This window comes from Trichosurus vulpecula, chromosome 7, assembly GCF_011100635.1.
Source record: "Trichosurus vulpecula isolate mTriVul1 chromosome 7, mTriVul1.pri, whole genome shotgun sequence".
NCBI classification, from domain to species: domain Eukaryota; kingdom Metazoa; phylum Chordata; class Mammalia; order Diprotodontia; family Phalangeridae; genus Trichosurus; species Trichosurus vulpecula.
This window is the reverse complement of record NC_050579.1, coordinates 44,069,507-44,084,990: the sequence shown is the minus strand read 5'-3', so window position 1 is coordinate 44,084,990 and position 15,484 is coordinate 44,069,507. Positions and strand designations below refer to the sequence as shown.

Sequence of the window (15,484 nt, the reverse complement as noted above, 5' to 3'; positions counted from 1 at the left end):
TGTAAGGGGGGGTGGGGAGCAGTTTTGTTTCCACAGAGTTGAAAGCATTCCTCTTCCTCCCCCTTCCCCCACCCCAGCTTTAGCAGAATGTAAGTCAGGTGACTGGTTAGAACTAGTTCTAATCAAAGTCCTGGGGTGAAAGGTTAGAGGCTTGTATGCATGCTTAAATGAGCCCTTTGAGGACTGCATGATGTAGGCAGTCAGGGGATTGTATCTGGCCAATGAAGAGCCTGGCAAGAGATTTGAAGGGAAAGTCAATAAAAGGACTAGTCCATCTGAGTCCTTTATATTCTCCTGTACTTTGTTCAGGGGCTGTGCATATTTATTCAGATGGAATAAATGTAAAACATAATTAACACCCCCCCCCCCACCCCCGCCAAGCTTAGGTGGCATCCTTTTTTGTGAGAAAGCAATAAAATTCCTTTTTGCCTTCTCTCAAGAACAGCCTCTGTCTATTTTTTAATGTGAGTAGTGTTCTGACCCACACAGGTTCTATTGAGTTAAACTTGTGTGTTTGGCCACCAGGGCCAAAGAACTCAGCAAAGATCAGGAGTGGTGGATGACTTGGTCCCAAATTCAATCCATTTAACATAGAATCCCAAGATTTCAGAGTTGGAAGGGACCTTAGGAATCATCTTGTCTAGTCCATGACGAAAAAAGAGGACCCCCTGAGAAGCATACCCTATAAACAACAATGTAGCATGGTGGATAGGGTGTTGGACTTGGAGCTGGGAAAACCTGAATTCACTTAAAGCAAGTTGCTGACCTGCGTCTGCCTCAGTGTCTTTCACTATAAAATGGAGATAATAATAATAACCACAATAAATGCCTATCTCTGAAGGTTGTTGTGAGGATAAAAGATGACAGTATTTGTAACGTGCTCTATAAACCTTAAGGGTATTATATAAATGCTAGCTATTATAATATATAATACTATAGAATATGCATAATATGTTATGTAATATACTGTTATATATAATAAAATGATATAATAACTTTTGTTAGAAGACTTGTAAAGAAATATTCTAGTATTTTCTGTCACAGCAACCTGTTTTCTTCCAGGAACCTACCCACTGGGCATGCTACTCACTACCTCTCCTATTTCCATACGGCATCTGGGATGTTGATTTGGGCCAGTGAGCCATTGCTTCATTTAAGGAATGGCCATTGTGGAGGTGTGACTGAGGCTGTAGGAGGGGAGTTGAGTTGGAATTTGGGCTGAGTGAGCCCTGATTTCCTTCAGCGGCTGGCTGTTGCCACAGAGAAGCTGTTTCCAGGTTGGCATCGGTTCAGATGAATCCTCTTTTGACACAGCTGAAGCTGGCATTTTTGTCAGTCTGCTCGCCTATGTGGCTATGCAGGACAGTACCTCAGTAGTCAGATGTTATTTCTTCGGGAAGAGTTGAAGGAGAAGAGGGTTGACTTTGGTCAAAATGATCCAGTTTTTCAGATGCGCTTCCAGTTTCATCTTTTTAATACCTTTATTCTCCTTGATGGCGTTGCTTCCTTGTAGGAAACCAAAGTAAACCAGCATAGGTCAGAATGATGTGCCTGTAAGAAAGAAGCCAGCTTATACAGCTCCAGGTCTTTTGGGTCACATCAGCTGTTTTGGGGGGAAATGAGGGTTGAGAGAAGATCCCAGAGTGGGGTAACGAGATGGGAATGTCTAAAACCCCACAAGAGTATCTACTCTTTTGGAATATATATTTATATTGTAAAGACCTGATCTTCTTTCCCTTCTTGAGGGTGCAGCATCTCTGTCGGGTAAATTATTCAGCTGAGCTCCATGGCCTTTTCTTAGCAGCTCAAATCCTGATCACCTGGGTGAACTCTCTCTCAGCTCACAACCTTGCTTCTTTTGTCTCATTCCTTGACTCATTAGGCCTGCTTTTTTGTGGGTGCATTGCTTCCTACTGGGCAGACTTCAAGATCACGGCCAGTGGTGGGGGGCAGGAGGAAGAAATCCCATCCTGCGCCCCCCTCCCAAAGGCAAGGAGTGATTTTCATTCTCTAAGGAGTGTTTATATTCTTTAGATCTGTTTCCTTTCTCAGATGACTCCCCAAACCATAGGTTCTTAATCTTTTTGTGTCATGGACCTCTTTGGCAGTCTGATGAAGTCTACGGTCCCTTTCTCAGAAAGTTTTTAAATACATAAAATAAAATACAGAGGGTTAAAAAGGAATCCGATTGTATTGAAAATCAGTTATCTATCTGTGTATCTATCTATTTTTCTGTCCATCCATCTATCTATCTATCTATCTGCCTATCCATCCATTTATCTATCTGTCTATCTGGCATCTCAGGTTAAGAACACATTCTAGAATGTAGCCTTTTATTTTTAAGGACCACCAACATGTAATAGGATATAAAACTTCAAAATCAAAGGTAAAAAGGCAGAAATCATGGATCATAATGCAATAAAAATTACATTCGACAAAGCCATTCCTCAACTGATAAATGGTCAAAAGATATGAACAAGCAGTTTTTGGACGAAGAAATCAAAGCTATCTATATGCATATCAAGAAATGCTCTAAATCACATTTTCCCCAAGTCATTAACATGCCTTTGTTAGATATAGCAACTGATCAAATGTTCACATAAAAAGCAAAATGATGTATATCTTAGTATATCAAACAGACTACACATCCACACAGTGTAACTTGCTTTACAGATGTTTTTCAGGGGTCCAGTGGGAAGATTTTCCATTGACTAACCCCCAAAGTGTGCTTCATCCCAAGGGGAATCTAAGGCCTCAGAGGGTTTTGTCAGCCTTCAAAAGGAAAAAAAAACTGTAGTAGGGCTTCAAGGACTTCACCTTTTTATAAGCCAGTGGAGTTGGATGACTCTTCTGACAAATGTCTATCCTGCTATGAGTCAAACCCTCAGTCACTGAATCATCCCATCCTCCACAGCAAGGCTTCTAAAACTTTTTGTGTAATCGATCCCCTTAGTTTAATGAAACCTATGAACTTTCTCAGAATGTTTAGTGCACAAAATGAAATGCATAGAATTGTAAGAAAATTAAAAAAATTAAAATTTGTCAAAATATTAAAAATAAAAGTTTACAGACACCAGGTTAAGAATCCATGTTCTATAGGGAAATGGAGTCAAATCCCCTCCATCAATGAACAAAATTTCTATACAAAGGCTTAACTCCTGAGAAGATCATCAAGTCGAACTCAGCAAAGGGACTCTAGATCAGTGCCCTACCTGAGTAGTCAAGATTCTTTGAGATATACAGAAAGTAGTGGTCCCTTGGGGAGGGAAGGGCTGGTTTCACTTAGTGAAGGTGGTTGCCCAGTACTATGTGAGGTTGAAGCAACTGGACTTCGAAGCACAGTTTGAATAAAGCCTGATATTTAAGTGTCAAGTTCTTTACTGATCAGTTCAACATAGATTCCAATTTGTAGAAAAAAAATTTACCATTTGTTTTCAGTCACCTGTAATTGAATCTCTTGGACAATTGTTATCATCATTATCAGCTCTTTGTTAGTCTTAGGTCTGAAGGTTTAGGTTAAATGAACTTGCTGAGAAATGGGTATACATGGACAGATAATGAGATCTGGAGGTGTTATCTTGATTTTGAAACAGGAGAGAAGAAAGACTGAAGAGGTCCTTGGAAGGCAATAGCTGATATACCATAGATAAGCAATCCAACTGTAACATTGGAAAATGATATATGTCCACTTTCACAATCAAGGAAAATGCTAATCTTTGGCATAGATTTCTTTATGTGAATGTTACCCTCAATGTGTGACTTTGCAGGGCAGAAATTATCTCCCACTTTGAAGGTTTTCGGGGCAGTTACTTCTCCAGGTAACAATGGGGGGTCCACTTTCTGTTAATGGAGTCCTTACAGTTCCCCACTTCCCATTCAGTCATGCCAGCCACCTCCTCTTCCCAGTAGCGTATACCTGAGGTGAAACTTTGAGCACTTAACATAGTGGCAGAATAGTTAAATCTCTCTGGGTGATCAGGTATGTGCTGGGGGACACAGGAGTGTTTCACACTCTTCAGATCAGGAGACAAAATGGGATAGGGATTGGTTTTAGGATCCAGTGTTATATCTCTCTGGAAGGTCGTCATCATTTCCCTCAGCCCAGTGATGTGGCACATTGTCCATTTGGGGAAATCATCTTGTGGATATTGAAGTAGTAGTATTTCACTCTGATTCAACATGTCTTTCACATCCAGGACCATTTTCAAATCTAGCTTCTTAAAATCCAATCCAAGTTGTATGGCTGTTCTTTGTAGGTCTTGAACTGTTGGGACAATTTTAACTCAATCTTCTTTAATGTTCCCAAGTTCTTTCTTTCCTTCTTGTCCAATCTTCCTAGGTGCTGCTGTTCTTCCTTTCTTAAGAACTGGTACATTCTACTATATTTTGGTACAACAGCCTTTTTCATAATCTACACATTTGCCTTACACCATGCATACTTCTCTTTCTCCTCAACTAGTACAATTTCAGTCTTATTTATTTTCCCACATAAATCATTTAACATTTCTTAGAGCTTATTGGGGTCATTCTCAGTAGCCATTTCCAGAGGAAAGACTTGGTGTTTTGTGTGTTTCAAAACTGGCAAATACTTGCCCCAGACTGGACTATGTTGATTTGCACAGAACGGTTTTTGTTCTTCTTGTTTTTGTTACAGGTGGTCAGGCTGCTGTTGTAATCTGGCTGCCACACCAACCAAGAATCACTCAGCTCATGGAAAGGGTCCTCAAAACATTAGTCACCCACTTATTTGAGTGGTTAAATTTTAATGAACTTATTTTAGTGAACTTATGAATGGATTTAAATTTAAATTAAACTAATGAATTTAAATGAACTTATTTTTATTAAAATAAACTCTGGTTTAGTTTACTTTGTTGATTATTTTGGACTTAACTGCTCACAGCTCAGAAACTCAAGGAATGGGATTTCTGATTATCTGAATTGACTACTTGGCTCTGATATTAGCAGAACTTCAAGGATGGAGGAGATCATTGAAAACAACCAGAGCAGAAAGTAGGAAAGCACTTAGATTAGTATCCTAGTCATTTGCCTCCCTCAACCCAAACATCATAAAGCTTTCTATCTTCTGGAGCACTTCATTTCTCCTCCCTTCTCTAACTGATCCTAGGGACACACACACTCACATACACACTCACACACTCATCCATTCACTCACCTCCAAGAAAGGTGTCTCTAAATCATTTTTGATTAGAGAAATGCAAATTAAACAACACTGAGACACCACCTTACCCCTATCAAATTGGCTAATATGACAAAAAAGGAAAATGATAAGTGTTGGAGAGGATGTGGGAAAATTGGGACACTGATGAACTGTTGGTAGAGTTGTGAACTGATCCAACCATTCTGGAGAGCAATTTGGAACTATGCCCAAAGGGCAACCAAACTGTTGGATCAAACCTTTTGATCCAGCAATATCATTTCTAGGTGTGTATCCCAAAGACATCATAAAAAAGGGATAAAAGGACATACATATGCAAAAATATTTATAGCAGCCCTTTTTGTGGTGGCAAAATATTGGAAACTGAAGGGATGCTCATCAATTGGGGAATGCCTGAACAGGCTGTGGTATGTGAAAATGGAATACTATTGTGCAGTAAGAAGTGAACAGGCAGATTTCAGAAAATCCTGGAAAGACTTGTATGAACTGATGCAAAGTGAAATGAGCAGAACCAGGAAAACATTGTGCACAGTATCAGCAATATTGTGTGATTATCAGCCATGAATGGCTCAGCTCTTCTCAGCAACACAGTGATCTAAGATAAATACAAGAACTCATGAAGGAAAATACTATCTGTATCCAGAAAAAGAACTGATGGACTCTGAATGCATATTAAAGCATAATTTTTTTCACTTTATTCTTTCTTGTGTTTTTTTTTTGGATCTATTTCTTCTTTCACCACTGTGACCAATATGGAAATACTTTTCACATGATAGCACCTGTATAAACTATATCAAACTGCCTGCCATTTTAAAGATAAGGGAGGGGAGGGAAGGAGGGAGAAAAATTTGGAAGTCAAAATGTTATAAAAATGAATGCTAAAAATTTTCTTGACATGTAAGAGGGAGGAAAAATAAAATAGTATTAAAAATAAAAAAAACAACAAGAAGAAGATGAATTAATCTTTTATAGATTTAGAGGTTTTTTTTGGTATGGTAACGGCTTCTGTTGCCCTTGGTCCCTTCTTCTCAGAAGCACTTGACATTCTTAACCATTTTCTTCTCCTGGATACTCTGTTTTCTGGGTTGGGGATCAATACTCTCCCTTGATTCTCCTTCTACTTCTCTGTCCACTCCTCTGCCTCCTTTGCTGGATCTTTATCCAGGCCACACTCCTCCAAATGTAGGTGTCTCCCAAGGCTCTGTCTTGGCCCTTTTTCCTTTTCTCTCAGTACACCCTCGTTCAGTGATCTCATCAGCTCCCATGAGTTTTATCATAGCCTGTAGTCAGGTGACTTCCAGAACTATGTATGTGGCCCCAGACCCTACAGAAGTCCATTTCTGCATCATGAATATTGAATATTTTGAACTGATTGTTTCCTAACTGTCTTTCCTCTCAAACCCACCCTTCTTCTGCTCATTGGCTAAGGTACCACCATCCTTCCAGTCACCCAGCTTTACAAACTCAGCGTCATCCTGAACTCCTCACTTTCATCCATCCCACACATCTAATCACTTGCCACATCTTGTCATTTTTATTTCCACAAACATCTCTCATATCTGTTGCCTTTTCTTTACAGAATAGACACTACCCCGGTTTAAGCCCTCCTCTCCTCTTGACTAGACTATTGCTATGATCCTTTTAAATAATCTTCCTGCCTCCATCTCTGCTTTACAGCAATCCATTCTCTGTAGAGCTGCCTGACCCTGTCACCCTCTATTTCATAAACTCTAGTTACTCCCTATTACCTCTGGGATCAAATATATATACCCTGGTATTTAAGCCCCTTCATAATTTGGCCCCTTCCTGCCTTTCCAGGCTTCTTACACTGTACTCCCTTCCATGGTCAGCCATACTGGCTGGCTGGCTTCTCTTCATACAAATGCTCTATCTCCACCTCTGTGTCTTTACATCAAATGTCTGTTCTCCATACCTGTAATGTTCTCCCTCATCATATCTGCATGTTAGGGTCCCTGGTTTCCTTTAAGACTCAGATCAAGTGTCACCTCTTGTAGGATTTTCCTGGTCTGCCAAACAGTTAGTGCTTTCCTGTCTGAGATTATCTTAGATCTACTTTGCACATGTCTTGTACATAACCTATAACCTATATGGTATATATAACATATGTAATATATATATATATATATACATACATACACAACACACACACATGTCATTTCCATCTTAATAATGTATTCTTCTCAGAAAGGTTTCAGAAAAATCTGGGAAGACTTATATGAACTCATGCAAAATGAAAGCATTTTACATGGTAACAGCAATATTGTAAGCATGATCAATGTGAAACGCTTAATTCTCCGATCAAAACAATGATCCAAGACAATTCCAAAGGACCCATAATGAATTGGAGTCTAGTGGCAAGACAAAAGTCAAGACTACTGGTGATGGCTCAAGATGGATTTGGTGTCTTTGATGTCCAACCTAGCTGTGAATGCTCCACAGCGCCTGCTTCAGTTGCCTTCATGGCCATCAAAACCAATTTTTCTCATCCATCCATTCAGCTGGGGGAAGTTTTCACATGCTTGGGTTAGATACCTCTCTAACTCACTGATGGATTTAAGACCACTTGGTTATCCCCAAACTGGTTTAGCCTACCTGTCAAAATAGTGTGTCCACTGTGCATGCTACAGCTTCTTGGAACAACAGGTGAGGGTAAAATGAATCAGGTAGACACAAAAGGGAGAAAGCAGTCCTGAAAAGGACATAGAAGCCCTCGCACCAGAGGAACAAGTCTTACCTGAACCTTTGTACATCCCAAATAATTGGAAATAAAGTAGATGCCAATCAATTGGGAAATGGCTAAGCAAATTGTGGTCTACGAAAGTAATGGTATATTATTGTGATATAAAAAATGATGAACATGTTGACTATAGATGTATTGAGTACTCTTTGCTCTAGGCTTAACATCCTAGAGTCAGACTAGCTTCATCTCTCCCCAAGGTTTTAGGGGTACCCTGAAGGTTTAGGGAATCTCTTCTCTATGTCATCATATCAACCCTCCATCAGCTTTGTTCCCTTCACTTTTAGGTGCCAGTGACTAGCACCCCCACTCCATTTGACATCGATTAGCTTTTACAAAGAAATATTTACTTTGAAAATAGAGCAAATACAAAAGTACAAATATTTCTCCCCCTGTTGCTCACACCTTAGAGGGGCATACTTTATCCCTTATACAGCCTTGATTTGGGGTGAGAATGGACTTAAATTTAGCTCAGTTCCTACATAGCTTTGGTGCCCACCAATTTCATATCCAAATATGGCAATGCTGTCAGATGAGTCCTTGTCTCAACTACTGCTGGCCTGGGTCCCAAAGGTCACCCCTTGCTCCTCCATGTACTGATTCTAGAATGGCTATAAAATGTGACATGGACTCTGGCTCACAAGCTCCCAGGCCCTTAAATCTGAAGGCTTGTTCTCCTGACCTTTTAAAACTTACAAGGTTGATATATGCAGATTGATGTCCTTCACCTACACAATGATGAGGCAAAGGAAGAAGGCCTGTTTAAATAGGAGAATATATCACCCCTGGAGGGAAAGTCCCCAAGGCCTTCTGCTTTATAATATTGTCTCTCATTGGATGCTATCAGCAAAAGGGTTCAAGCAAGAGCAGATATCTGCTAAGAGAGAGCTGCTGAAGAGAATGGCCAGAGCTTTGGTTAGTGAGTCCTTTTGGGAATGAATCCATAGCCTTAAAGTCTTTTATTCATCACATGGTTGACTCATTGAAACCAGTTGCAGAATGATAGTTCTCTATACCCCGTTGCTTGTAATCTCACTTCCCAGCTGCATGCAAAAAGCAACTTTTTTTTTGAGCATTTGCTTTTAGGAACTTTGATTTCCAAATCCTCTCCCTACTTCCCTCCCCACCCACTTTCCCCGAGAAGGCAAGCAATTTAACACCTGCCTCACATGTATCATTATGCAAAACACTTCCACAAGAGTCGTGTTGTGAAAGACTAACCACACTTCCCTCCATCCTATCCTGTCCTCCTTTATTCAACCTTACCCCCTTGACCCTGGCCCCGTTCAAAAATGTTTGCTTTTGATCACCTCCTTCTCCTCTCTGCCCTCCCTTTTATCACCCCCTCTCTATTATTCCCTTCCCCCCTACTTTCTTGCAGGGTAAGATACCCAACTGAGTGTGCATGTTATTCCCTCCTCAAGTCAAGTCTGATAAGAGCAAGATTCATTCATTCCCTTTCACCTGCCCCCTTTCTCCTTCAAATAGAACTGCTTTTTCTTGCCACTTTCAAGTGAGATCTATCTCTCCCTTTCTCCTTCTCCCAATATACCTCTCTCTTATCCCTTAATTGTATTTATTTATTTTTAGATATCATGCCTTCATATTCAACTCACCCTGTGCCCTTTATCTATATCTATATCCATCTATATATATATCCATCTATATATATATATGTATATATGCATATATGTATATATGTATACATACATATATACATACATATATATATACATATATATATATATATATATATATTTCCTTCAACTACCCTTATACTTAGAAAGGTTTCATGAGTTACAGATATCATCTTTCCATGTAGGAATGTAACCAAAACAGTTCAACTTTAGTAAGTCCCTTATGATTCCTCTTTCCTGTTTAGCTTTTCATGCTTCTCTTGATTCTTGTATTTGAAGGTCAGAATTTCTCTTCAGCTCTAGTCTTTTCTTATTCAAGAATGCTTGAAAGTCCTCTATTTTATTGAAAATCCATATTTTGTCCTGGAGTGTTATACTCAGTTTTGCTGGGTAGGTGATTCTTGGTTTTAATCCTAGCTCCTTTGACCTCCAGAATATCATATTCCAAGCCCTTTGATCCATTAATGTAGAAGCTGCTAGATCTTGTGTTGTCCTGATTGTGTTTCCACAATACTCAAATTGTTTCTTTCTGGCTGCTTGCAATATTTTCTCCTTGACCTGGGAACTCTGGAATTTGGCTCTAATATTCCTAGGAGTTTTCTTCTTGGGATCTTTTTCAAGAGGTGATCAGTGGATTTTTTCAATTTCTATTTTACCCTCTGGTTCTAGAATATCAGGGCAGTTTTCCTTGATAATTTCTTGAAAGATGATGTCTAGGTTCTTTTTTTGATCATGGCTTTCAGGTAGTCCAATAATTTTTAAGTTATCTCTGTTGATCTATTCTTCAGGTCAGTGGTTTTTCCAATGAGATATTTCACATTGTCTTCCATTTTTTCATTTCTTTGGTTCTGTTTTACAATTTCTTGATTTCTCATAAAATCATTAGCTTCCACTTGCTCCATTCTAATTTTTTTTTTCTTTCAAGGCATTCTTCTCCTCGTTGGCTTTTTGGAGCTCTTTTGCAATTTGAGTTGGTCTATTTTTTTATTTTTTTTAAATTTATTTAACATATTTAGTTTTCAGCATTGATTTTCACAAGAGTTTGGATTACAAATTTTCTCCCCATTTCTACCCTCCCCCCCCACTCCAAGATGGCATATATTCTGGTTGCCCTGTTCCCCAGTCAGCGCTCCCCTCTGTCACCCCACTCCCCTCCCATTCCCTTTTCCCTTCCTTTCTTGTAGGGCAAGATAAATTTTTACGCCCCATTGCCTGTGTATCTTATTTTCTTGTTGCATGCAAAAACATTTTTGTTTGTTTTTGAACATCTGTTTTTAAAACTTTGAGTTCCAAATTCTCTCCCCTCTTCCCTTCCCACCCACCCTCCCTAAGAAGTCAAGCAATTCAACATAGGCCACATGTGTATCATTATGTATAATTCTTCCACAATACTCATGTTGTGAAAGACTAACTATATTTTGCTCCTTACCAACCCATCCCCCTTTATTGAATTTTCTCCCTTGACCCTGTCGCCTTTTGAAAGTGTTTGTTTTTGACTACCTTCACCCCCATCTGCCCTCCCCTCCATCATCCCCCCCATTTTTTTTATCTTCTTTCCTCTTCTTTCCTGTGGGGTAAGATTCCCAATTGGGTGTGTATGGTATTCCCTCCTTAGGCCAAATCTGATGAGAGCAATGTTCACTCATTCCCCCCTCATCCGCCCTCTCCCCTCCTCCCACAGAACTGCTTCCTCTTGCCACCTTTATGGGAGATAATCCATCCCATTCTATCTCTCCTTATATCCCTCTCTCAGCACGTTCCTCTCTCATCCCTTAATTTGATTTTATTTCTTTTAGATATCTTCCCTTCATCTTCAACTCACCCTGTGTCTGCTCTCTCTCTCTCCCTCTCTCTCTCTCTCTCTGTCTCTCTCTCTCTCCGTGTATATATATATATATATACACACACACACACACACACACACACATAGATATATACATACATACACATTCACCCATATATATATACATAAACATATATGTATGCATATTCCCTTCAGCTACCCTAATACTGAGGTCTCATGAATCATACACATCATCTTTCCATGTAGGAATGTCAACGAAACAGTTCACCTTTAGTAAGTCCCTTGCAATTTCTTTTTCTTGTTCTTTTTCTTGATTACCTTTTCATGCTTCTCTTGATTCTTGGGTTTGAAAGTCAAATTTTCTATTCAGTTCTGGTCTTTTCACTGAGAAAGCTTGAAAGTCTTCTATTTTATTGAAAGCCCATATTTTGCCTTGGAGCATGATACTCAGTTTTGCTGGATAGGTGATTCTAGGTTTTAATCCTAGCTCCATTGACCTCCGGAATATCGTATTCCAAGCCCTTCGATCTCTTAATGTAGAGGCTGCCAGATCTTTGGTTATTCTGATTGTGTTTCCACAATACTGAAATTGTTTCTTTCTGGCTGCTTGCAGTATTTTCTCCTTGATCTGGGAGCTCTGGAATTTGGCGACAATATTCCTGGGAGATTTCTTTTTGGAATCTATTTGAGGAGGCGATCGATGGATTCTTTCAATTTCTATTTTGCCCTGTGGCTCTAGAATATCAGGGCAGTTCTCCTTGATAATGTCTTGAAAGATGATATCTAGGCTCTTTTTTTGATCATGGCTTTCAGGTAGTCCAATAATTTTTAAATTATCTCTCCTGGATCTATTTTCCAGGTCAGTGGTTTTTCCAATGAGACATTTCACATTATCTTCCATTTTTTCATTCCTTTGGTTCTGTTTTATAATATCTTGATTTCTCATAAAATCACTAGCTTCCACTTGCTCCGATCTAATTTTTAAAGTAGTATTTTCTTCAGTGGTCTTTTGGACCTCCTTTTCCATTTGACTAATTCTGCCTTTCAAGGCATTCTTCTCCTCATTGGCTTTTTGGAGCTCTTTTGCTATTTGAGTTAGTCTGTTTTTTAAGGTGTTGTTTTCTTCAGTGTATTTTTCGGTATTTTTTTGGGTCTCCTTTAGCAAGTCATTGACTTGTTTTTCATGGTTTTCTTGCATCCTTCTCATTTCTCTTCCCAATTTTTCCTCTACTTCTCTAACTTGCTTTTCCAAATCCTTTTTGAGCTCTTCCATGGCCTGGGACCAGTTCATGTTTTTCTTGGAGGCTGTTGGTGTAGGCTCTTGCACTTTATTGACTTCTTTAGGCTGTATGTTTTGGTCTTCTTTGTCAGCAAAGAAAGAATGCAAAGTCTGAGACTGAATCTTGGTGCGTTTTCGCTGCCTGGCCATATTCCCAGCCAACTAACTTGACCTTTGAGTTTTTCAGTGGGGTATGACTGCTTGTAGACTAGAGAGTTCTATGTTCCCCGTTTGGGGGGGAGGTGCCAGCTCTGCCACGCCAGCACTGCTCCTTCCCCAACCCCCAACCCGGACTGGGCTTAGATCTTCAGCAGGCCGTACACTCCTGCTCTGATCCACCACTTAATTCCTCCCACCAGGTGGGCCTGGAGCCGGAAGTAACAACAGCTGTAGCTGCCCCACCTCCGCTGCCCCCGGGGCTGGAAGCCGAACCACGAACTCCTTCTACTCCCGCAGCTTTTCCCACTAACCTTCTCCGCAGTCTTTGGTGTTTGTGGGTTAAGGAGTCTGGTAACTGCCGCAACTCACTTATTCAGGGCGCTAGGGCCCCCTCCGCCCGGCTTCTGGTCTGGATGGTCCACGCCGCCCACACTGGACTCTGCTCCACTCCGTTCCCAGCTCCCAGCTCCATGTGGGATAGACCTCACCCAGAGACCATCCAGGCTGTCCTGGGCTGGAGCCCTGCTTCCCTCTGCTGTTTTGTGGGTTCTGCCGTTCTAGAATTGGTTCAGAGCCATTTTTTATAGGTTTTTGGAGGGACTCGGTATGGAGCTCACACTAGTTCCTGCTTACCAGCCGCCATCTTGGCTCCGCCCCCCCATTCTAATTTTTAAGGTAGTATTTTCTTCAGTGGACTTTTGGACCTCCTTTTCCATTTGGCTAATTCTGCCTTCTAAGGCATTCTTCTCTTCATTGGCTTTTTGGAGCTCTTTTGACATTGGGGTTAGTCTGTTTTTTAAGGTGTTATTTTCTTCAGTACTTTTTTGGGTCATTGACTTGTTTTTCATGATTTTCTTGCATCATTCTCATTTCTCTTCCCAATTTTTCCTTTGCTTCTCTTACTTGCCTTTCCAAATCCTTTTTGAACTCTTCCATTGCCTGAGACCAATTCATATTTTTCTCGGAGGCTTTTGATGTGGGCTCTTTGACTTTGTTGACTTCTTCTGGCTGTATGTTTTGATCTTCTTTGTCACCAAAAAAAGATTCAATAGTTTGAGTCTTTCACTGCCTGGCCATGTTCCCAGCCAACTACTTGACCCTTGAGGTTTTTGACAGGGTATGACTGGCTTCAGAATGGTGAGTGCTTTGTCTTAAGCTTCAGGGGCATTGCATTGCTGTTTTCAGAGCTACTTCTACACGGCAAGCTTTGCCACACCAGTGCTCTTCCTCCCCCAAGAACTGCCAACCAGGACCCAACCCAGATCCAAGCAGGGCAAAGCAAGAGAACCCTGCCTCTGCACCAGCAAAGTGCTCCCTGCACTCCTGCTCTGATCTGGTGCTTGACTCCTCCCACCAGGTGGGCCTGGGGCCTGAAGCAACTGCAGGTGGAACTCTGGAAGTAGCCGCTAGAGCTTCCTGCTGTTGCAGCTGCTGGTGCTGCACCACCTCCACCACCTTCCAGACTGGGACTGACAGCGCATTCCTCTCACCCTTATCCAGCAGTTTCCCATTGACCTGCTAAGTTGTCTTTGGCGTTTGTGGGTTGAGAAATCTGGTAGCTGCCACAGCTCAGTGATTCAGGGTCCTATAGCTTGCTCCACCTGATCTCCTCAGCACCTGGTCTGTCCTGGTGTGGCCCATGCTAGGCTGCGCTCAGCTCCCAGCATGGTGTGATAGACCCTTCCCAAAGACCATCCAGGCATCTTGGGCTGGAGATCTGTTTCCCTCTGTTTTTTTGTGGGTTTTGTAGCTCTAGAATTTGTTCAGAGCCATTTTTTTTAACCGGTGTTTGGAGGGATTTAGGGGAGAGCCTGAGCAAGTCCCTGCTTTCCTGCCTCCATCTTGGCTCTGCTCCCCAGGAAGACCTGAGTTCTAATTCCACCTCAGATCTTGGACAAGAAATTTAACCTTTTTTTGCCTTAGTTTTCATATCTCTAAAATGGGGATAATAATAGCATCTACCTTCCAGGGGTTTTGTGAAAATCAAATGAGATAATAATTGTAAAGTGCCTAGCACAGTGCCTGGCACTTAGTAAACCCTATATTAACATTAATTATTATTCTATTTCTTTCTCATGTAATCTACTCCACTGATCTATTTTAAAATCTGTACCAAATAAATATAGCTTATATCTTTCTACATTCCTTTCCTCTCAATATTTCCTTAAGATTCCAGAATAATTTCTTCCATGAAATTAATTTTTATTATAACTTTGTCTAGCTCTATAAAGTAAGCTTTGGCGATTTGATGGTCATAGCATGAAATCTATAAATTAATTATTATATTATCATCATTTTAATCTTATTGAACAGCCCACCTTTGAACAATATATCCCTCTACTCAAATCCTCCTTTATTTTCATAAGGAGTGAGTTGCAAGTATAATTGTATAAATATGAAATGACTCTTGTTAGAATGACTCCCAGATATTTTTGGCATTTTGAAGTTCCTTTGCATGGATTTCACTTTTTAATCATTTCCTCTTGAATTTTCTTACTGCTATGTAGAATTTTTGTGGATTAATTTTATATACTGCTGTTTCTCTGGAAATATTAATTGTTTCAATTAGTTAATTGGGGGAGGAATCTAAATAAACTATTACATCATTCAAAAGTAGAGGAAATTTTATCTCCTCTTTGCAAATGTTTGTACCTTTAATTTCTTTCTCTTG

The 15,484-nt window shown here is 40.3% G+C and overlaps 1 pseudogene; it reads right to left on the bottom strand.

The window, feature by feature from the left end:
* Positions 1–3,573: 3,573 nt before the first annotated feature.
* LOC118856471 lies at positions 3,574–4,540 on the bottom strand (annotated as a pseudogene).
* Between the last annotated feature and the right edge of the window lie 10,944 nt (positions 4,541–15,484).